Source organism: Dromiciops gliroides, chromosome 1, assembly GCF_019393635.1.
Source record: "Dromiciops gliroides isolate mDroGli1 chromosome 1, mDroGli1.pri, whole genome shotgun sequence".
Taxonomy (NCBI): Eukaryota; Metazoa; Chordata; class Mammalia; order Microbiotheria; family Microbiotheriidae; genus Dromiciops; species Dromiciops gliroides.
Genome location: NC_057861.1, coordinates 713828794 through 713854254, shown reverse-complemented (window position 1 = coordinate 713854254; position 25461 = coordinate 713828794).

Below are 25461 nucleotides of genomic sequence, written 5' to 3'. Positions count from 1 at the left end.
ATTTAAGAAATGTTTTCTGATTTTCACATATTCTTTCAGATATCTTGTTTCCTACCCAATTGACAAGAGAGAAGTTCATGGCAAGTATGAATATACCAAAAAGCAAACTCTACATTACCAGTGAAGAAATGTTCAAGTAAAATGGAATAATCTGTATTATCAAATATAAATATGACCTAGAAGATGAAAAGCTGATCATTATGAGAGACAACCAATGGATAGCCACTGTGCTCCACTGATATCCTTAAAATAAAAAGATGTAAAGAAGAAGATATCCATAGCACTTAGAGCAACCTCTGTGGAATCATGAAACTCATCCCACAAAACCAAATTCACAAAATTTTCCTGACATAACATGAATGTTAGACATCTATAATCTCCCAGGGCAGAGGTGCTTGCATATATCTATTCTTTGGTAACAAGTTTGTTCTGTATAATTTTGCAACATTCTGTTTCAAGTAAGTCAATGTCATTGTTTCCATTTATGTCATAGTTGTGTACATCATTTTCCTGGTTCTTGTAAGTATTTTAAGTCACCAGACTTATAACTTCTAAACATTGTTTTGCTTTTTAAAAATTGTGTTGTTAATATAGTTCAATAGCACCATTTTATGTGAATGTAGTGTTAAAAAATCTACATAGTATCTAGTTTAGGATAAATTAGAGTAACACAATGACTTAATTGAAAGAAGTTGTCTTTTATAACCTTTGCCATTTACTCAGCAAGTAATCTCTTTAATAAATTTAGATTTTTCTAATTGTTCTCTGTGAACAGGCAACATGTATGGCTGACTTGTGATCAATAAGAGTGAAGACATAAAAACCCGAATTAGCCTGGGAAAAATGTGTGTACTCTGAGGAACACATATAAGCTTTCGTATTTTTTCAGTAAGTTAAATGTTTGCTGTGGTATAATGATACTTATGTATTTTTTATATTGGGATTCATGGAATTAAGGTGGTAATTTCATTTAGGAAAATTTAGGAATGAAATTTAATCTCATAGCCTTAAAATTTTAAAAGCATGCTTAATTGTGGGGACTTAAAGAGTAAGTTTTTCTATATAAAGGATGATCAATGAATACCATAATAATATTTTATACCAGTACCGACTACCTAGGAAAGCCAAGCAATATATGTCTTTATTACATCGGGGGAAACATTTTCCTACATCATTGCTCTTTGTCCCATCTTGAAATATTGTGGCTGATTTTTTTTTATCACGTTAGTAAACCACATCCTGCTTGATATTATTTGACCTTGGCTCCCAAGGACCAAAACACCAAAGGAAGAACTTGTCAAAGTATCTCAGGAGGAAGAACACATGTGTTCACCCTCATTAAAGCAACACCATTGTCCCTATTTAATACAATGTTCTGTCTATTTGTGGAGAGCCTTGAAATTTCTGACCTACTCTGCCATCTTCCCAAAATGTATCCCCTGTCCCTATTTAATGCAATCATCATGTTCTATGTTGGCATATTTGCTTGCATATTTTGAAGCTAGATGTGTTAGATTACATCCTCCCCCCTACTAAACTGGTAGTTTCTTCACAATATGGACTCTGCATAATTTGTCTTTGTATCTTGCTTGCCGATTTAAACAGTGCATTATAAATAGTACGTTTTTAGGTGTTTCTTCAATTTAAAGAATGGAAGAAAGGGTTTTGAACTTGAAATGAGAAAGACCTGGGTTCTATAGACAATTATTAACCATGTAACCCTGGACAAGTCATTTAACTTATACTGGCCTCAGTTTCCTCAAGCATAAAATGAAAGTTGTAGATTCTATGACTTCTAAAGTCACTACTAGGTTGAAATCTATTTTCCTCTGCTCCCAATTTTACAGATAAAAAAAGTGAAGATGAGAATTTAGGAGACTTGCCTAGAATTTGAGACAGTTGTCCCACAGTCTCTATAATGACGTTTTCTAGTTTGAGGACTCAATGTCAGTCCCTTTGATTGTCTACACAGTCAAGAAGTGACGTGGGTAAAATCTAAGTCTTCCTTGCTCCAACCTCACCACTGTAATCTGCTATATGACAGTGGCCATAAATGAACAGCCTGAAAGGAATTATGAAGTAAGGCAAATTTAGTATTTTCCATTTTAACTGAGAAAATTGATGAGGTAATTCTATTTATTAATTTCCAAGTTTATTTTTAGCAATAGTAGAGCCAAATCTCAAAGGATGCTACCCTAAGTCCTTGCCTCACTACCAGCACTTAGAACCAATCTTGGAATTAAGAAAAATTGTATCTGTTTCCTTTATTTTATAGATAGCTCTTGGTGGAAGTAGGCTTTTTGGTTAACAAAAGCTGACCTCATCGATACATTTCTCTTTCTGAAACTAACACAGGCTTCTAATCTTCCCTTCCAAAATACTGTTTTATTCATTCTATTTCATAGCAAACACCTTTCCAGAAACAAAGAATTCTCCCTTTGCAATGCCCTTCACAGTGCCAATTTCAATATCGTTTGATCCCATTTTCATCATTCCAATTTTCTCACAGTGTCCTCTTCTCCTTCCTACTGTGCCTTGAAGAGTCCTTGTTGCATCATAGGATAACCTTTGTTTTTCTCTACATCATTTTGTTCTAATACACTGCTTTCCCTCCCATGGCACCAGGCCTCCAAATGCAAGGCAAGACAATAAGCATTTATTAAATACTTACACCTTTTATCAGTTCTCTATAATCAAAGAAATGGAGGAAAGGGTCAGTCTGGCCTTTATTCCCTTGATCCAGACCATTCCAGTCTCTGCATCATCTTGTTTTTTTCTTCTTCTCATTGGGAGTCTCTTCTGCCAAGTTTCATCATCCTCTTCATTTCCTCCCTTCTCAAAATCATACAGAATCTAAGATTTGCAAAATATCTCAGAAGCCATATGTTCCAACCTGTAACTGACCAATTATCTCTTCTACAACATCCTGCAACAGATTATCACCCAGCCTCTCAACAGGATACTCCAGTGAGGGAGAACTTATTATGTGTCTAGGAAACCCAGGTCCACTTTGAGATAGTTCTAGTTATTATCATTGTTTTCCTCCTGACAAAGATGATGAATGCTCTGTGATTTCCACCCACTGTTCCAACTCTGTTCTCTAGGTACAAGCAGAAAAAAATCAAAATTTCCTTCAATGTAACAGTGTATCAAATGTTTGCTGATATCTATCATATCCCATTCTTCTCTTCTCCATGCTAGACATCTTTGGTTTCTTTAGCTGATCCTTTCATGGCATTTTCTCCATGGATATCTTCCTGTTGGTCTCCTCTTATATATGTTTCAAATTACATGTTTATTTTTAAAAAGGTACACAAAATTGAAGACCATAATCCAGATGTGTTATGACTAGGACATAGATATTTTACTCCACTTTGTAAATTTTATCTCTATTAATATAACCTAGGAGTGCATTGTTATTTTTTAATGTCATGTCATTCTACTGACTTATTTGAAGCTTTTATTTCACTAAAACCCCCAAGATTTTTTTTCCAAAGAACTGTTTTTTTTTCTTTTCTTAGCCATACACCATCCATTCTATATTTGTAAAGAAATTCTTTTCATCAATAGGTAGAACTTTTTCATTTATCTCTATTAAGTGTTATACTCAATGTCTCATCATTATATTCTGCTGAGATATTTCTTTATCATGACTCATCCAATGGATTAGTTAGTCAATTAAATCTCATGTAATTAGAAATTTTGATGAGCATTCTAACCACATTTTCATTTATAACATTTAAGAAAATAATGAAGGCAAAAGTCCAAAGACTGTTCCCTGAGGTATTCCACTAAAGGCCTCTTCTGAAGTCATTCCGTTCATATTACTATGTGAATCTAGAGCCAACTGTAGGGGTCAAATTTAATATGGGGAGAGTTAATTGGGTGGCTCACCATAATATTGGGGTTCAGAAAATAATGAGGGACCTCTAGGTTCAAAATTTCCTCTGCTCCAAACTGCCTTTTCAAGGTATTTCTCCCAGGCCAATAAGAAAGGAGCTTAATAACCTCTTCTCCACAAACAAATCAGGTTTTATTTAATGGGAATAAAATACACAGCAAAGGAGAAATTAATTAATCCAATGTCAAGGGAATAGGGAAAAAGGAAAATGGATAATCTCCCTGGCTCTAACAAAAACCTATACAATCCCCAAACTCACTTACAGCTCAGCTAATTCAAAGGGCTGGATTTAACTCACCACCAGGGGTCTGTAATTTCTATGGTAGTCAGTCTGCTCCAAGGCTCCTTCAAGGCCAGAGAGCAGGTGAGAGTGTGGGAGTCCTACTTCCTGTTGAGGACCACTTCTACCTTTTTCTCCCTCCCCCAAAGGGGAGGTCCTTCAAGTAGTGTGGCTGAGATCTGTTCCCTGTTGATGATGCAGTCCACAGCCTGTGAGGACACTCCTTCTCAGGGTTGGCCAAGTTAGACTAAGCTTAATAGGACAGTCCAGGTGTGGCTAAAATCTAATAACCTTTAAGTGGGAACTTAGTAGTTTCTCATTCACACCCAATTCAAACACTACTAAGACAATCAAGTCAGACCCCTGGGCATCTGCCAAATTCCATTATTTCACCACGCTTCCCATATCTAGTTTCACTCTCCCTAGTAAATTCACTGTCTGAATCTTTTTGTTCCACTATAACACATTTTCTTCTGTCAAAATCAGTAGCTTCAATGGGGCTGGTAATAATCTAGAATGAATTAAGGATTGTTATGCCAGGTATTGTGGAGTGTCAAGGGAAAGCGAATAACAATGAAAGGGTGAGTCATTAAGTTCAGGTAGAAATATTTGGAATAATAGAAATTTTTCATAAGCTTTGTTTTATAAAATATCATAAATAAAAGTGGTTTGGGGAATTTTCAGAAAACATTCTGTCCAAGATAAAAGTAATCTCTAGGTTTGAAAAATTAAGTTATATCATGTTAACTTTTTGGCTCCACAAATGAATAAACATTCAATGGAAAGTCTATAAATATCATGATGAAGTGGACCATAGACAGCAACTGAAGTTAAGTGGAATAATTCTTTGTTGTTCATCATATGTGCTTGAGTCATGTATACTGACTTACCCACCCTTAACACCTGAGCCTTTGCTGATGCCACTTAGTCTCTCTATACCCTGTATAAATCTAGAACAATCAAAAAGCAGGAAGAAGTAGGGAAAAGACAATATCTGGACTGTGGTTGAGCCTGGCATCATGTTCAACCTCAAAATGCAGCTACTAATGTTCACTTTGATCTCCAGAAAATGGTAGGCCTCCTAAGTGCAGTTTTCACTGCCAAATGCCTTGGACTTTTTCACAGCCTTCTGTCTCATTTCAACAACAACAACAAAAAAATCCACTTCTAGCCAGGAAGTGTGTTACATGGAAAAATTATTACGTCTATGATTTTTTTTTCATCTTAAAGGGACTCTATTGATAATATAATACATTCTCTTTACACATGAGGAGATTAAGGTTCAAAGAGAGAGATAGTCTCATAGTCTCATTTTTTGGCTCCTCAATTAATCCCTGTACTTACTGAGATTTAAAATATGTTTTGTTCTGATATAACAAAACACTCAAGGTCTTAAGTATACAATTAAGTATCTGCTTTACTTAAGCAGGAGGCATAAAGATCCATAATCAGAGTGGCTTCCTATCCCCAACTCAAATATTACATTCTCTTCTAGTGTGCTCAGTAAATCCAAATAGTAGAGACCCTCAGGGAAGTAATTTCTTTCTGCTTGATCTGAGAAGCTCTCAAGTTGGAAACTGTGGCAGCCCCTCAATGTTCTTTGTAAAATCCTATCCTCTCCAAATGGTAACCCAAGTAAGGAAACTTTCTTGTTTCCCACATCTTCCTGCTTGAGAGAAATTTCTTAACATCTATTTCAAGTTGATTCTAATTCATTTTCCAAGTTACCACAATCCAACAAATGAAGAATATTTCATAACTATCTAGGGTAAAGAATATAGTTAGGGATATTTTAAAGGAACTATAATTTTTAACCCGATTTTAATCTACACTGCATAGATGTTCCTGACTTTAAAATACCTATGGATGACACAGAGTATGGGGCTGAGAAGCATGAGGGAAAAGAAGGCACAAAATTAAAGAAAACATTTTGCTGAGGATTTATTTATTTCCTAATTAGCTAAGATAGCACAATGTGTGTAGATTATAGATTTTAGAGCTTGAAAAGACTTTATAGATCCATATAGCTTAAGACCCTCATTTTTATAAGAGAACTGACATTCTGAATTATCTGTAGAGATACCAAGAACATAAATTCATACCACTTGTTCACCTAGCATAGCTGCCAGCTAGAAGGACAATTTATCATAGTTATTCTCTTAAAGTTCCTCCACATGCCTTTCTAGGCTTTGCCCAGTCTACAGATTCTGAGATATGGAATCAATATATCACTCTTCCTCTGCCCTGAGAGGCATATGAGAATGCCCATTATTGCAGCCTTTGTTGCCTTACATGGAAGAATAATAAGGCACTTTGTGGAAGACCTCCATAGAGTCATAAGATCTCTATGAATGTAGATATGTCGGATAGAAAGCTAGCCTCATAGCCAGGAATATCTAGGGTCAAGTCTTTCCTCTGACACAAACAGACCCTGGGCGAGTCACTTAACTTTTCAATAATCTAGACATCTTACTAATGAAAATAGGAAGGAAGGGAATATGTACCTGTATGGTAGTCAAGAGAATAAATTGAAGAAAAGTTGTCAAATTGCATAGGTAGAGGAATTTCCCTACCTTGGTGTGAAATGAAATCACAGGTCTAGTTCCTATCCTTATACCTTAGAATAAGCCTATTTACTCCATAGGGTATGCAAATTTGGCATTATCAATGTCATGGAAGAAAAGAAAAAGAATATGGAAAAATAACAGTTTCCAAATTTTACTAATACAACTCTGCTTCTAAATTCCCTGAGAGAAGCTCCATATATGATAAACTTTATCAAGTACTATGTGTGGGAAAATGAAGAGCAAATTTCCCCATTGTATTGAGGAATATGAATCAGTACCAAATCTGTAGGTTGAAATTGATGCCTTAAAATATTCAAGTCTTTTCTGGCATTGTCAGATTTCATCTTGTTTATGTTTTGGTTTTGTTTTATTTTGTTTTAAGAATACTAAAGCATATGTGTGTATACAGGTATACATACATATGTAGAAGTGCACACATATATACTTTATATATTCATATGTATACACGCATACAATATACATTTACATATACATGTTCACTGTACTGGATATGTAAAATCATTAGTATATGGTGCACCTAGTAAGGAAATACCTCTCCCAGTGCAAATCAGTACCTACTTTGTAATATATATTAGTTAATTAGTTTGCCCAAGATCATGCATCTAATATATGCAAGATTTGAGCCTAGTTCTTACCTATTTTGAAGCCAGTTTCTTTTTTACCCACAATGTCACTCTGCCTCTAAATTCTACTACAATGATCTTCAAACATGGTTTCTTCAGAAAAAGTGGTTGGATTTACAAGTGAATTCTACAAACATTTAAAGATTCACTAATTCCAATATTAACTAAATTATTTGGAATAATAGGCAAAGAAGGAGTCCTACCAAACTTCTTTTATTAAACAAATATGGTGCTGATACATAAACAAGGAGGGGGAAAAACAGGGAAAGAAAATTATAGGACAATTTCATTAATGAATATGGATGCAAAAATTCTAAATAGAATACTAGCCAGGAGACTACAACAATAAATCAAAAAGATTATACATGATAATTAAGTGGGATGTATACCAGGAATGCAGAGATGGCTTAAGATAAGGAAAACTATTAACAAACTGTATTACATCAATAACAAAGGTAACAAAAATCATACGTTTATATCAATAGATATAGAATAAACTTTTAGCAAAACACAATACTAATTCCTATTAAAAAACAGCCAAAAGCATAGGTACAAGTGGATTTTTCCTTAAAATGACAAGAATCACCTACCTACAACCACTAGCAAGCATTATTTGTAATGGAGATAAACTAGAAACCTTTCCAAGAAGATAAAAAATGAAACATGAATGCCAAATATCAACAATATTATTCAATATTGTATACAAAATGGTAGCAATAAAAATAAAAGAAGTTTTTAGGGTTTTTAATTTAGAATTTTCCCCATTACATATAAAAAACAAAAAATATTTTTTCACATTGAAATTTCAAAACTTTGTGTTCTAAATTTTCTTCCTTTCTCCCTCCTCAACCCTCCCTATGAAATCAAGCAATTTAATGTCATACATGTACAGTTACTCAGCTTGTGAAAGAAAATAGACAAAATAACTTTAGAAAGAGGAGCTAACAAAATTATACTTCAATCTGTATTCAGATGCCATCAGTTCTTCCTCTGTTGATGGCTTGCATTTTTTCATACGTATGTCTGATATCATCCTGCTCATCATTACTTTCACAATTACTATTGCTGACTGTATTACCCTCTAACCTCTTCCCTCCTTTTGATATTTACTCTATCTTCCCTCACCCTATCCCTCCTGGAAAGTGTTTTGCTTTTTACTGCCCCCTCCCCCAATCTTCCATCCCTTCCTTCACCTCTCCCCCCCAACCCCCTTATTCCCTTCCCCTCCCACTTTCCCTCAGGGCAAAACATATTACTATACCCACTTGAGTGTGTATGTTATTCCCTGTTTGAGCCAAATCTGATGAGAGTAAGTTTAGCTCATACCCCGACTCCATCCCCATCTTCCCCTCCATTCCATAAACTTTTTCATGTTTCTTTTATGTGCACTACTTTTCCCCAGTCCACCCCTCCCTTTCCCTTTATTTCAGTGCATTCCTCTTAACTCTTTTTTTTTCTTTTCTTTTTTTTGTGAGGCAATTGGGGTTAAGTGATTTGCCCAGGGTCACACAGCTAGTAAGTGTTAAATGTCTGAGGCCAGATTTGAACTCAGGTCCTCCTGAATCCAGGGCCAGTGCTCTGTCCCCTATGCCATCTAGCTACCCCCTCCTCTTACCTCTTAACTTTATTTATTTTTTTTTTGGTGAGGCAATTGGGGTTGTGACTTGTCCAGGGTCACACAGCTAGTAAGTGTTAAGTGTCTGAGGCCGGATTTGAACTCAGGTCCTCCTTGACTCCAGGGCTGGTGCTCTATCCACTTCACCATCTAGCTGCCCCTTAGCTTTATTTTAAAGATGTCATCCTGGGTCAGCTAGGTGACACAATGGACAAAGCACCAGCCCTAGACCCAGGAGGCCCCAACCTCAAATCTGGCACCAGACATAAGCCACCCCACCTTGCCTACCCCACAAAAAACAAGGATAAACAAAAAATAAATACTTTACAGATAACATCCCTTCATATTCAATTCACACCTGTGCCCTCTGTCTAAGTATATTCCTTTCAGCTGCCCTAATACTGAGAAATTTCTTTTAAGTTAGAAGTATTATCTTCCCATGTAGGAATGTAAACAGTTTAATCTTTAATATCCCTCATGATTTCTTTTTCCTGTTCACCTTCTTATGCTTCTCTAGGATCTTATATGCAAAAGTCAAATTTTCTTTTTAGTTTAGTTCTTTTCATCACAAATGCCTGAAAGTCCTCTTTTTCATTGAAGTCCCAATTTTCCCCTGAAAGATTATACACAGTTTTGCTGGGTAAGTGATTTTTGGTTGTAGTCCCAATTCCTTTGCCCTCTGGAATATCATATTCCCTGCCCTCCAGTGCTTTATTATTGAAGCTGCTAAGTCTTGTTTTATCCTTACTGTAGCTCCATAGTATTTGAATTCCTTTTTTCTAGATGCTTGCAATATTTTCTCATTGACCTGGGATCTCTGGAATTTGGCTATAATATTCCTGGAAGTTTTCCTTTTGGGATCTCTTTCAGGAGTTGATTGGTGGATTCTTTCAATTTCTATTTTACCTTCTGCTTTTAGAATATCAGGACAATTTTCCCTGACAATTTCTTGGAAGATGATTTCTAAACTCTTATTTTGTTCATGGTTTTCAGGTAGTCCAATGATGTTCAAATGTCTCCTGGATCTATTTTCCAGGTCAGCTGTTTTTTCCAAGGAGATATTTCATATTGCCCTCTATTTTTTTTATTCATTTGAATTTGTTTTATTGTCTCGGTTTCTCATAAAGTCACTAGAATGCATTTGTTCAATCTTAATTCTTATGCAATGATTTTCTTCTGAGAGCTTTTGTATCTCCTCTTCCATTAGGCTTTTCAAGCTGTTGACTTTTTTCTCTTGACTCTCCCACATTGCTCTCATTTCTCTTTACATTCTTTCCTCCATCCCTCTAAATCTTCCTTCTATCTCTCCTACTTTCTCTTCAAAGCCCCTTTTAAGTGCTTCCATAGCCTGAGACCAATTCATATATTTCTTGGAAGCTTTGGATTTTGGAGCTTTGACTTTGTTATTATCTTCTTCTGAGGGTGTATTCTAGTCTATCCCCCAAAGAAGCTCTCTATTGCCCTCTGTTTTCTCTGCTTACTCATCTCGACCCAGAAGCAGATGTATGATTGAAATCTGATTTTCTATGGTGGGTAGCTTACCATGCCTGTGCCCCTTCCCTACTGAGCCTCAGCCACTCTAGTCAGCTCACTGATTCAGAACATGGGCTCTCCTACCCACTCCAGCAGAGATTGCAGCCACTTAACCCCAGACAACTGCCAAATCCCCCTCACCAGTCTGTGAGCTGACCCTCAGAAGAAGCTGCTGGCACCAAAGATTCTGAGGCCCTGGAGGTGGTTTGTCCTGGGCTGCATCCACACACTGTGCTGAGTTCTTCTCTCAGCCTGAAAAGGAGGTGATCCCATTCATCCAATTAAGCTGTCTTTGGCTGGAAAATAGTATCACTCTATTCTTTTGTGGATTGGGCTGTTATAGGAATTGTCTTATGGCATTATTTTTGGAAGTGTGTGGACATGTTGTTGGGAGCTTGGGGGAGTCACAGCCTTTCCTCTGCCATCTTGGCTCCATGCCCCTCAATAACAATAAAAGAGAAAATGAAATTGAAGGAATTCGAATAGGCAATTAACTAATAAAGCTATCTCTCTTTGCAGACAACATGGTGATATAGTTGGAAAATCCTAGAGTTTCAGCTAAAACACTAATTGAAATAATCAATAATTTTAGCAAAGTAGCAGGATATAAAATAAACCCACATAAATCAACATTTCTATATGTCACCAACAAATCACTGCAAAAAGAGACAGCAAGAGACACACCATTTACAATAATTGAAGACAATATAAATTGTAGAATTGAGAGTATATCTGCCAAGACAAACCCAGAAACTACCTGAACATTATTTTAAAATACTTTTTTGTACAAATAAAGTCAGAATTAAATGAATGGAGAAATATTCATTGTTCATGGGTGGGCAGAACCAATATAATAAAAATGACAATTCTTCCTAAGCTAAGCTACTTATTCAATGTCATCCCAATTAAACTACCAAAAACAAAGGTGGGTCAGTGTAACAGAGTTTTCATGCAATACATAACAGTAAATGATTAGAGTAACCATGTGTTTAAAAAATGTAAAGATTTAAGTTTTGGGTATAAGAATATACTATTTGGTGAAAATTGTTTGAAAAACTAGAAAGTCTGGGAGAAATTGAGTATAGAACAATATCTTACACCAAATAAGGTCAAAATGGATATGTGTCCTGTATATAAAAGGAGATATCATAAGAAAACCAGAAGAACATGGAACACTAAGTATTAGACTTATAGACATGAGAATAATTTATGAATAAAACAGAATGAGAGTATTGTGAGGTGTGAAATGGTTAATTTTGATCACATTATATTAAAAAGTTTTGTTACAAATAAAACCAATATTGCCAAAATTAGAAGGAAAACAGACAATTAGTGGTAAATATAGACAGTTTCTCAGATAAAGGCTTCATATCTCACATATATAGAAAACATCAAATTTATAAGAATATGAGTCATTACCTATTAAATGGTCAAAAATATGAAGAAATGGTTTTTCAATGAAGGAATCAAAACTATATATGGTCATGTGAAAAAATGTTCTAAATCATTACTGATAAGAGAAATTCAAATTTAAACAACTCTGAGATATCTTACAACTATCAGACTGGCTAAAATGATAAAAAGGGAAAATGACAAATGTTGGAGGGGGTATGGAAAAATTGGACATTAACACAGTGTTAACTGATCCAACCATTTTGAAGAACAATCTAAAGTTATGCCCAAATGATTCTAAAACTGTGTATACACTTTGACCAGGCAATACTGTTATTAGGATGTTTCCCAAGGTGATCAGGGAAAAAGAAAAAGAATCTCAATATTCTAGAATATTTATAACAACTCTCTTTGTTGTGGTAAAGAACTAGATATTGAGAGAATGCCCATAAATTAGGGAATGGCTAAACAAGTTGTGGTATATGATTGTGATGGAATACTATTTTGTTGTAAGAAATTCTGAGCTAGTTGATTTTAGAAAAATAAGGAAAGACTTGCATGAAATAATGAAAAAGTGAAGTTATCAGAACCAAGAGATTATTGTAAATAGTAATAAAAATTTCATTTGAAAAATAATTGTGAACAACTAAGTTATTTTGAGTAATATAAATGCTCAAATCAACTGTAAAGGACCTATGAAGGAAGATGCTATATGCCCCCAGAGGGAAAAAATTAATAAATAAAAGTATGCATAATGTGGTTTTATATATATTCATAAGTTGGTGTCAACTGGCAGCTTTCTCTAGTGTGGAGGGGAGAGGGAGGGAGAGAAACAGTTCCCAACTTATAATGTAACAAAAATTAATTTTTTTTTTAAAAAGAAAAGTTAGTGTTGGGATTGACCCATGGAAGCAGCATAGGAGGACTGGGGCTTTGCCCCAGGGTACTGATAATTAAAAACCACTAACACTATGGTCCCCAGGTACAATTCTTTTCAGATCCATATGATTTGTTCTATTCCTTGAAGCCCAGTACTCACCAATCCATTAATGATGCCCCAGGGCTTTCCTCCTGCCTGGGTTAATATAGCTTACATGAGCTCCTACACTGAAGCCCACAACACTTTCTAGATATGGCTCTGCTTGAAGAAAAATAGAGTGAAATGATTATTTGATTGAGAGATTGAATCATTCTAGGAGAGAATGAATCATTCTTTTCATGGTGCCCAGACCTGGGTTCAATTATGCATGACCTGAGAAAGGCAGAGAAAGTATATACATGACCTGATCCATCTCTGTTTAACAAAAAAAAAAAAAATCACATACTGATCTCATCATTGATTCCGTGCATGTATATGACCACTGGTAATGTCAGAAGTTTTCACACTTACCTTGTTGGATGGTAGTCATTCCCACCTGCTGGCATTAATTTTGCCTCCACTGTTCCGTATAATAAGTTTTCATTTTTCCAGTTAGGTGAAGATTCTGGGTCCTCACATATTATGGGAACTGTGATACTGTAAAATGAGTGCCAAAAAGTGGCAATTGTTATTATCAGTTCTCATTAGGAGACTACTATCAGTTTAATTGTATATTTCAGGAAATGGTACAGATGGGAAATAACAAAAGGCTATGTATACTAGTTTTAACAACTGAACCTACATACATATGTCCCAGAAATGTAGCTATATAACTACCCCCACATATGAATTCTTGACTGTCTGACTAATGTGCATCCCACTGCGAGAATGTGAGTCTTAAATGACCTCAAGGTTATGAGCCTTGGAAATAGAAGAGGAATAGTACAGTCATTAAAAGCCATAGTCAAAGAGGAAAAAAGGAACAAGAGTTGAAGAGACTCAGTGAGCAACAGCTCAGTTTTCTCCCACGTTCATTTAGAGGAAATTGGATGCTGTCCAAAGTATAATGTCAGGAAGGGAAGTCGGGTAGCACTGGGAGGAATATTCTGCTTGGCAGGCTTTGCAAAATATCTTGTCAGTTGCCACTGGTAAAACACATAAAACATTGATATTTACTGGGGTATATATGTATGTAGAGTGATATGTGGGCTAAAGGAGGCTGCTGGGAGATCAGAAAACAATATAGACCACACTAGGGATTCATTGGGAAATAGATATGTTTAACATGAAAAAAGAAGGGGGTAAGAAGATGCTAGCATTAGATCCAGAATTGTTGAGAAGGTGATAAAATCTATATTATTACAGGCGAGAAGAATGATTATGCTATGGTTAAACTATGGCCTAATCCTTTCTCGACAAAGTTTTGAATTCAGCTTCTGAGGGCTTCTTTTTTTACAAAAGGAAAAAATGTGATTCTTAAATGTATGCTAATGAGGAAAACAGAATTTTACTTCATAGGCAACAATGGTAGAAGAAATATAGTCCATAAAGTAAGTGATGGCTATTATAGTTCAGAAGCTTGTTACATTATTATCTCTATAGTTCAGACTGTTACTTTATTAAAAGTATAATTGAAGGCAATATACAGACTACAAAAAGAAATACACACATTTCCTTTTCAAAGCTACTACCAAGGAAGTCATAAAACTTAAGAGTCTAGACAGCCTAAAAGAATAATATGAGAAAGTAGCAAGTAAATGATAAAGGGGAAGCATAGAAGTTTCACAGTAAAATAATTTTGATATGATGGATATGATAACTGAAAGGAGAGAATTAGAATCATAGAATAAGATATTACTGGTGTATTTTATCCAAGGTTAGGAGGAAAGGATATGACTAGTACGCTAGGCATACCTTGGAGATATTGTGGATTTGGTTCCAAACTACCACCACAGTGGAGTGATTATTGCAATAAAATGAATCACATGAAATTTTTGGTTTCCCTGTGCATATAAAAGTTATATTTACATTATATTGTCGTCTATCAAATGTGCAATAGTACTAGGTCTAAAAAAACAATGTATATAATTAAATTTAAAAAGACAATTACTAAAAATGCTAACTATTACTTGAGCCTTCAAGCATGCCATAATGTTTTTGTTGGTTGAAGGTCTTGTTGATGGCTGCTGACTGATCAGGGTGGGGATTACTGAAGGTTGAGGTAACTGTATAATTTCTTAAAATAAAACAATGAAATTTGCTGCAACAATTGACTCTCCCTTTCAATTGAAGACATAGATGCCATTGTACGGTTATTAATTAACCTAATTTCAATATTCTTGTGTCTCAGGGAATAGGGAAATCCAAGGAGAGGGAGAGAGACAAGAAAACTACGAGTCACTTAAGCAGTCAGAACACATGAACAACTTTTATCAATTAAGATCACAGTCTTATATGGTCATAGTTTGTGATACCCCAAAATAATTACGATAATAAAATCAAAGAGCATTGATCACAGATCACTAGAATATATATAATCATAATTTAAAAGTTTGAAATATGGTAAGAACTACCAAAATGTGACACAATGATATGATGTAAACACACATGCTGTCAGGGAAAAAATGGTGTCAACAGATTTGCTCAATGCACACTTGTCAAAAACCTTCAATTTAAAAAAAAAGCAATATCTATGAAGCTCAATAAAGCAAAGAGTGGTTTGCCTATACTGTATATTCGCTTAAGTTTGGAATAATCAATAGCATGTTAAAGTTGGAGCTAGGAAGGCTTGGATTTAAATCCTACCACATATATGTTCTGGCTTTGTAACTCTGGGTATATTATTGAAGTTCTTTGAACCTCAGTCTGTTGAACTGGGGACATTAGCTGACAGTGCCTAGCTCAAAGTGTTGTTGGGAGGATCAAGTGAAACTACATTGTATAAAGCATACCTTACAAATATGAAAGAGCTGACTGTCATTTCTTTTGTTTGTTTTTTGTTTTTGTTTTTGTTTCTGGCTGTCATTTCTTAGGGACAATGTGTTGTAATGGATGCAGGGTTGGCCAGGGAGCCTGGGTTCAAGTTCTACCTTTGACATTTACTGGTTTTTACCACAGAGTGGTTAAGTGACATGCCCAAAGTCACAAATAAAAAGTTCAGGGCATAGCCAAGACAAGAGACCATGTCTCAATTTCAGGTAAATGTTTTATTCACCTCATTATGGATTCTGCATATCATGAGACTCCCCTGGAGCTAAATAACTGTTCAAAAGGAATTAGTTTTGTAACCTCTAAATTGGAACAATTATTACAAATTAGGCATGAAAATGTTCAACTAAGTGATATGTGGCAGGTACTGAGCAAAAGCTGGGAATATGAAGGAAGGCAAAAATCAAAATTCCCTGTTTTCAAGAAGCTCAAATTCTATTGGGGAAGCCACCATACAAATAAGTAAGTGAATATAAGATGTTTACAGGGTAAATTGGAAGCAAACTCAGAAGGAAGGCATTATCATTGAGTGTAACTAGGAAATGCTTCTTACAAAAGGGAGGATTTTAGCTGAAAAACTGAAGTAAGTCTTTCAAGCCAAACGGTCAAGACAGGGAGGAAGAACATTCTGGATATGAGGACAATCAGTAAAAAGGCTCAGAGGTGAGATATTTTCAGGTGTTAAGAATAACAAGGAGGGGGCAGCTAGGTGGTGCAGTGGATTGACCGGCAGCCCTGGATTCAGGAGCACCTGAGTTCAAATTTGACCTCAGACACTTGACACTTAGTAACTGTGTGACCCTGGGCAAGTCACTTAACCCCAATTTCATCACCAAGAAAAAAAAAAGAATAACAAGGACGTCACTGTTGCTGGAGCCTAGAGTGTGTGGAGGGTAGTAAAGTATAAGAATGCTGGAAAAGTTGGAAGGATCCAGGTTGTAAAGGGCTTTTTAAAACAAAGAAGAGATTTTGATATTTGATTCTGGAGGCAATAGGGGACCACTGGAGTTTATTGGGGAAAAGTGGGAGGCAGGGAGTGACATGTTCAGATTTTCACTTTAAGAAAAGTACTTTGGCAGCTCTTTGAAATATGGCCTGGAATGGGGAAATAATTGATGCAGGACTTACTCAGAAGGCTATTGTGCAAATAGCCAGATGTGAAGTGATGTGAGCCTGCACCAAGATGATGGCAGGGTCAGGGAAGGAAAGAGACATACTTGAAAAGTTGCAAAAGTAAAATCATTATAGAACTTGAAAAAGAATTGTATATAAGGGGATAAGAAAATGAATTAAGAGAAGAAGATGACAGGTATATTTTAAACCTTGGGTGACTGATATGATGGTGGTATCCTCATAAGTTATAAGGAAGTTCAGAAGAGGAGAGCATTTTTAGGGGGAAATAATGAGTTCTTGGTCCAATCATTCTAGAGAACAATTTGAAACTATGCACAAAGGGCTACCAAACTGTAAATACTTTGACCCAGCAGTACCAGTCTTAGGTCTGTATCCCAAAGACATCAGAGAAAAGTGGAAAGACCTATGTATTCCAAAACATATTCAGCTAGTAAGTGTTAAGTGTCTGAGGCCGGATTTGAACTCAGGTACTCCTGACTCCAGGGCCGGTGCTCTATCTACTGTGCCACCTAGCTGCCCCCCATTTCAATTCTTAAGAGACTTTAGAGTACTGTGACTCTAAAGACATACAGCATAACCATAAGAATGTTGGTGTTATAAACAAGAATCTTTTTTTCTAGCAGAATCTTTGGAATAATTAAAATAATTTTGCATCTTTCCACAAGCAATCAAGTCCACTCTTCTCCTTAATTCTGGGTCAAGGTTCATTGTCTAATTTCATTTTCTATACAAGATACAGATGAACATGTACATACAAATACACATATATATGCATATTTCTATCTATGTATATTTCTGTATATATGTTATAAACATATGAAAAGGAGAGAGAAACTCAATAGATTCTCAAACATATATACATATCATTATCTGAACAATAAGGATTTCTCATCCTCTTGGTGTTTGCTGTGTAGTTATGCATTTAAATGTGCTGTCAGACATTATAACAGGGAATTATGATAAAATAGTATAACATAAAGAAATGTGTAACTAGAAAACAAGATGGGCTGTTGACAGAAAGAAAAATAGAAATGGCATAAACAACACATAATTTATTGGTATGTATGTGATGCAAAGAGAATAAAGGAACATCATGTTCCTGCAACATATTTCCTCCCCTAAATTTGTAACTGTGTAAACTCATGGGGGAGAACTGCACATAATGGACAGACATAGATGGGTTGAGATCTTCATCGCTGGAGGAAATACATCAAAGAGATCACATTGGAGTATCATTCTATACTGTTATTCCTCAATAGTCAAACTCTGTTGAGGACCACAGGAAACAACTGCAAAGGAGGTGAAAGGCCGGCGCCTTCAAGTGAAATAATTATGAACAAATGAATTGCAGACTGATTGTTAAAAGTTTAAGTCATCAACAAAAATTATAAAAGAATAAAAGATTCTGAAGGAGCAAAGTAAAAGAATGGGTGTTGGGCAAATGTGGATGGGATGAAGGGAATAATGTGAAGACAAGTGATCTTGGAGCGGGCAGGGTAAGAGGCCAAGGAGAAGCATAGATGGGAATAAGTTTAATTAATGAATAGTAGTAGAAGAGGGTGCTTTGGAAAGATTAGACACAGCAATCTGGGCTGTTCCTCTTGGGATAAATTAGATGACTGAAGTGCTTCTTTCTGTGTGTGATGTGATTTAAATAATCAACAAGGATGTGGGACATTGGATTGTGAATTTAAAAGATTTAGTGTCCCTATCTGAAGCCAGGGCTGAACATTAAACTAGAATTTAGATTAATTCTTGAGAATGAAGCATAGCAGAAAAATGTTTTGCCGTTACCTTTATAGGGTGATATTGGAAATGTACTATCTCCTTGCCCACTGCAACCTATGTTATTTTCATGAATAGTTAAGCTGCAGTGTTAGAATTCTCTTACTGTAGATTTTCTATACTGCACATTCTGAGTGGAAAATAACAACTTGGACTATTCCATTCATTAAAACCATCTAGATTCTGGATTTATCCTAGAAGTTTTCATTTTAAAAAAGTAGAACAGTATCAGACTTACTAGTGAAGAGAAATTCTGAATAGGAACTGGTCATAACATCACAGGTTTAGAGGTAGAATGGATCTCAGCAGTCCTTTACTTAAAGCCTTCCTTTTACAAATCAGGACATTGAAACCAGGGAAAATTACATGACTTGTACAAGGGAGAATATTTAAGATGCCTCAGAAATGGGATTTGAACCTAAGACTACTAATGTCATAGAAATAATATATTTTAGTGTACCCCACCAACTGTTAATAGGTAGTAGTTGTTTTGGAGTGTATGGGTTATTCAGGAGAACTAGCACCTCTGGTGTGAGGGCTTATTGAACCCTTTGATGTCCACCTGATTCATTCAACTCTCACCTGTGGTTCCAAGAAGCTGTAGCATGTGCAGTGGTCACACCCCAGTAAACCACCTTGACATACTGGCTGAAGCAAGTTGAGGGTTAGTCACAGGTCTCAAATCCATTGGTTAATTGTAGCCCAAGCATATAAAGACTTACCCTGGTAGCATAAGCAGATGAGAACAATTTATTCCAATATCCGTGAAAGCAACTGAAACAGACTATGGAGTGCTTAGAGATTGGTCAAATACCAGTATTCTTAAATTTTGTCTTGCCTCTCCTTCAAAACATAGTAAATTCCTCCCAAGGAATGTGGGTCTTTGGACCTGTGTACATAATAAAAGCCTATGTTTGTAGGATGAAGAGAACGATATAATGACAATTTATCTTAGAGCTTCTTGTAGGGCAAGAAAAGAAAGAAGGAAAAAAAAGGAAGGAAGGAAAGAAACGTTAAAATATTAGATTCATGTTGTTGTTTGTCAGGATAATATCATGACTACTGCCAAACTGGATTTTTAAGTGAGGGAGGGCTGTGCAAGGTTACCAACCTCACTCTCTCCTCCAGAGCCATCTGGGTCCAGTGGCAAGATATGCATTAGGATGACTGGAGATAGCCTCAGATGTTTTTGAAATGTGTGTATACATATACATATACATACACATGCACATACATATACACACATACACATACTTATATATGTCTGTTATTTATTTATTTATTTATTTGTATTGGTCCTTTATTCTCTCTCTCTCTTTTTTTTTTTTTTTAGTGAGGCAATTGGGGTTAAGTGACTTGCCTAGGGTCACACAGTTAGTAAGTGTTAAGTGTTTGAGGCCAGATTTGAACTCAGGTCCTCCTGAAACCAGGACTGGTGCCTTATTCACTGTACCACCTAGCTGCTCCTCAGATGTTTTTTTAATGCAATTGGGTTTAAGTGACTTACCCAGGGTCACAACGCTAGTAAGTGTCTGAGGTGACATTTGAACTCAGGTCCTCCTGATTCTAGGGCCAGCGCTTTATCCACTTCACCACTTAGCTGCCCCATTAGATGTCTGCTATGTGACAGACACTATTCTAAATGCTTTAAAAATTATCTCATTTGATCCACACAGCAGCCCTGGGAGGTAGATGATATTATTATACCCAATTTACAGTTGAGGAAACTGAGTTAGACAGAGGTTATGTGACTTAGTGTTACACAGCTAGTGTCTGAGGCTGGATTTGTACTCAGATCTTCACAACTCTAGGCCCAGTGTTCCATATACTAGTTATCCTAGCTGCAAGGGAAAGTTACTGGTTGATTGAAAGCATTTATTAAAACTTGAATTTGTTTCAATTGTAGTGAGTTTTGTCAGGTAAGTTTGCAAGTGAATAAAGCATATTAACAGGGCCTTTAAAAATATCAGTAAGAATGTTCCTCCATGTGACTGCAAGCAGGTGAATCACTGAGCAGAATGACAATTTCCTAGTATACAGAACTCAGAACTGAGTACACCAAGGTAGGATGGAGAGTTTCATGTAAGGGTAAACAAAGGCAACATTGAAAACAATATCATACAGAACACAGAAAAGATGAGCTATGAGGAAATTACCTTTCAGATTGTTACCTAACATTTCCTCTCACGGAATAGAAATACACTAAATTTATAAGAAGGACCTTAAGTTGTCTGAGATTGTGAATTTGGGGAATGCTGTCCTAGACCTTTCTGATTCCAAGCTCAATCCTACTCTGCCATATATACTACATCTTTTTGCCTAGATATGTAAGGTGGATATTTACCACCAAAGTGAACAGATCAAAATCTATGAGACAATAGATTGTTAGGAAGAGTTCCTGCTAGTTTGAAATGTTCTATTTATTATTTCTCACTTGAACAAAAGAACATTAGAGGGCTTGGTGGTGATCAATTTGGGTGTCAAGGTTGATAGTAATTATCAGTGTCCTTGAGAACACATGGGCCATTCCTAATTCTCTCCTGTGTTCCCATGTTGCACCCTGACAGTAACATGAACACTGGAGTTCTGGCTACTTGGGTTTTTGCCTAATGAAAAATAGATAGAAGGAGGGGGAGAGGGGAATAGGGGTAGTGGAGAGAAAGTAGGAAAAGAAAGAGGGAGGGGCCAAAAGGGGAGAGGAAGGAAAAAGGAGGAGAGGGAAAGGAAGAGGGGGAGGAAAGGAGGGAAGGAGGGAAGGGAGAGAATTGGGAAACATGGAGAGAGGAAAGGGTAGGAGAAGGGGAGAGAGAAAGAGGAAGAGGGGGAGGGAAAGAGGAAGAGGGGGAGGGAAAGAGGAAGAGAGGAAAGGAGACAGGGGAGAGGAGGAGGCAAGAGAGAAGGCAAGGGGAAGGGGGAGGAGAGGGAGAGAAAGCCTCATCGAGTCCTCTGGATAATTCTCATGGTTGCTGCCTACACACCCCCATAATGCTCCTGTCTCAGCTTCCTTAGTGTGATAACTACATAGTCTATCTTATCCATATTAGCAAGACTATCCAAGAAAGTGATAACGTTCCTTGCCTTTATCTATGTCATGGTCAAAATACTGAGTTCTACAATTGTACAGTGTCATCAGAAGGTTTCAGTACATTTTGATAATGGTTTTCTTTTTACTCTTTTGTAGTGAAGGGAAGATTATTAAGGGTGTGAGGAGTATGAGGGTGTGTGTGTGTGTGTGTGTGTGTGTGTGTGTGTGTGTGTGTGTAAGACCCACTGTTGTTAGAGAAGTACAAGGCAAAGAATAAAAATGTTTTTAATGCAAGTTTACCTTAAAAAGGTTTCATTTTGTGGTTATTATTCTTTTTGACATACATTTTGATAATTTAGTATCTATAAAGATACATTTTCTCAGACCAGGAGATTATAGCAAAAGTATGTGTGTGGAGGTGGAGATATGTAATATAAGTTTTAAAAAATCTCACTGCAGGATAAATGTAACAATAATAAAAGCAAACCAAAGGAAAATTTAACAGCAAATGCAAAAATGGCAAACTTCAGTAGGAAGCCTTAATAATCGTTTTCCCTTGGGCAGAGATATTTGGGGTTCATGAGGCCTTTGGAGAAATAAAACGTAATAACAGTATGCTTCCCATTTTATGTTTCTAGATTGCTGTTCACATGTTATTTCATTTGACAACCGTGTGGGGCTGTTGGTGAAAATAGTATTATCTCCTGTTTACAGGTGGTGAAATTGAAGGTGGGAGAAGATAGGCACCTTTCCCAAGGCTCGAAAGGTAGTAAGTGGTAGAACTTGAACTTGAACTCATGTCTTTCAAATTCAACTATGGAGCACAACACCCCACCTCTTCATAAAGAAATTAATGCCCAGGCAAAGGTATGGCATCTAATTGTGCTCCCCTATTTCTGGCACTTATTTTATTAAACTTTTTCATCACTTTCAAGCACATGCTGATGCTACACCAGATTTATTTCTGTAATTAAATGGATTGTTATTTACCAGCAAAAATAAAGCTGGCATAAAAGACACATGATCAGTAACATAGTTCAAACTTCATGAATTATTACTAAGGGCTGATGAATGAGATAATTATTTCTTTCCATACAGGTTTTTGAATTGTGTCTTGAGCCTGAGTACTGGAAACCCATTTAAAAAGACTGGATACTTGTAATCCATGACCATCCAGTTACAAGTTCCACGGCTTTTGAATCAGTTACTGGAAGGCCTGAAATGCAATCTTTTCACTGGGGCTATGGTCAACTCTTGGACGATGTGAATTACAGTCCCAATTTCATCTCTATGTTGTAGGCTAGATTTTTACAAAACACCATTTTTGATATGTTATTTTTTCAAGATTTCCACATGATGTGGTGGGTGGGTGAGATAGAAGGAAAAGACGGGTTCCTCACTGAGTCAGTCTCCTGCAGTTTTGATGATTTTACTCAATCAAAAGACTCTTAGGATAAAATAAACTGTCAGTGTCCTTGAGGGCCAAGACAAGCAGATAACACCAAAGAGGGCAATAATTGGCTAGTTAATTGACCTTAAAAGGGGACCATTGAGGAAATGGAAGGGACAGGAAGGAGCTGTGTGAATTCAGAGTTAACCAAACCATTTTTATTAGAAACGTTTATGTTTCAATCATTTTCATATCCAAATATATCCCGCTCTCTTCTCCTTTTCCAGTGAGCCATCTATTAATTATCACAATTATAATAAAAATATTGAAATATATACAAAGGGGAAAAAAGAGCAGTTCAGCCAAACTAGCCAACATATCATCAGAGTCTCGCCCAATCTGGTTACAGAGAGCCTTTCTAAGCTTAGTAATTGGAAGATGGGGATCACACATGGCTCCATGTAGTATAGGTGATTCAGCTGAGTCTTGAAAGAAGCTCTGTATTCTATAAGATGAGGACAGAAGATATTCCAGACGTAAGGTATACTTTGTGCAAGGACATAGAGGTTAGAGATAAAACAATGTGTTTAAGAAATAGCAAGTAAACTACTTTGAATGGTGCATAGAGGATATAATGCAAGTAATATATAGGGGCAGCTAGGTGGCACAGTGGATAAAGCACTGGCCCTGGATTCAGGAGGACCTGAGTTCAAATCCAGCCTTAGACACTTGACTGGCTGTGTGACACTGGGCAAGTCACTTAACCCTCATTGCCCCACCAAAAATAAATAAATAAATAAGGTAAGTAATATGTAATAAGCTTAGCAAAATAGGCTCTGTGAAAAGTTTTAAATGAAAAAGAGATGATTCTGTATTTTATTTTTAGGGCAATAGGGAGTCAGTGACATTTTTCGAGTATGGGAAGAAAATGGGCAGAACTAAGCCAAAGAAATATTGATTTGGAAGCTATATAGAGGGTAGATCAGAGAGGAAGTGGAAACTTGAGTTAGTGAGGTGAATTAGGAAGCTTTTGTATTAATCCAGTTGTGAGTTGATAGGTACCTAGATAATTAGAAGGATGATTATAAACTTGATAGAAATGGGAAACCATCACCATACACATATACCTACCTCCTGTTTTTCCATACTGCTATGACTGTTTGGATGGGGTGGGGGGAGGGGGCGGGGGGAAGAGGGAGAGTGAAGAATTGTGTTGATTCCACAATTACAAGCCTAGCTAATTGGGAAGATGCCTATGTATTTAACCGAAATAGAGAAATGAGGAAGAGATACCTGTCTGGAGAAGGAAAGTGAAGAATTCATGAACCCCATTTCGGACACATTATGTTTGAGATGCCAATGGAATATTTAATTGAAAATGTCCAATAGGTAAATGCTGATGTGGGACTGGAGCTCAAGAGACTAGCACGGGATAATCATAGACCCATCTGGGTAGACATGATAATAGAACCCATGTGTGCTAATGAGACAATTGAGAAAATATTAATAAAAAGAAAAGGCCAAAGGCAGAGGGATTAGGGATTTCCATGGTGAGGGGAGACTAGAGCTGATGCTAAAATGAAGGAAGTAGAGGGGTTGCTATTGGAAGTAAGAGAACTAAGAAGGTTTTGAATGAAATTTGCATTGTTTTTAAGGTCATGTGAAACAGAGCGTTTGCTCTGAGGAAATATTAAATTGATAATATCACTGCACATATGTGTATATGTATGTGTGTATGTGTGTGCATAGACGTACACAACTATATACCACACAATACATGCATGTATGCATGTGTGTATATATGCATGTACCACTATATATATAGATATAGATCTATATCTAAATATATCATACACATGTGTATGTGTGCATGCATGTGTGTACCTGTATAGCTTAGTTCATAGGCAGCTGACTTTTTTTTAAGTATTTTATTATTTTCCAATTACATATAAGGACGGTCTTCCACATTTGTTTTCACAGGATTTTTAGTTCCAATTTTTTTTCTCCCATCCTCCTTTCCCTCCCTCCTCCCCAAGACAGAAAGCAGTCTGATATAGGCTGAATATGTACAATCACATTCAACATATTTCTACATTAGTCATATTGCGAAAGAAGAATCAGAGCACAAGGGAAAATCCTCAAAAAAGAAGGAAAAAACCAGTCCAAAAGTAGAAACAGTATGGTTCAATCAGGCAGCTGACTTTTAAGCCAGAACTTAAAGATCCTGAGCAAGTTACTAAGTCTATTCATAATATCATAATCTAGGTACTCTAGGAATATAAACTGAAGAGCAGTAGTGAAGGGAGTTCCTTACCTGGGAGTTACCTAAACTAATAAAAACAGAATGC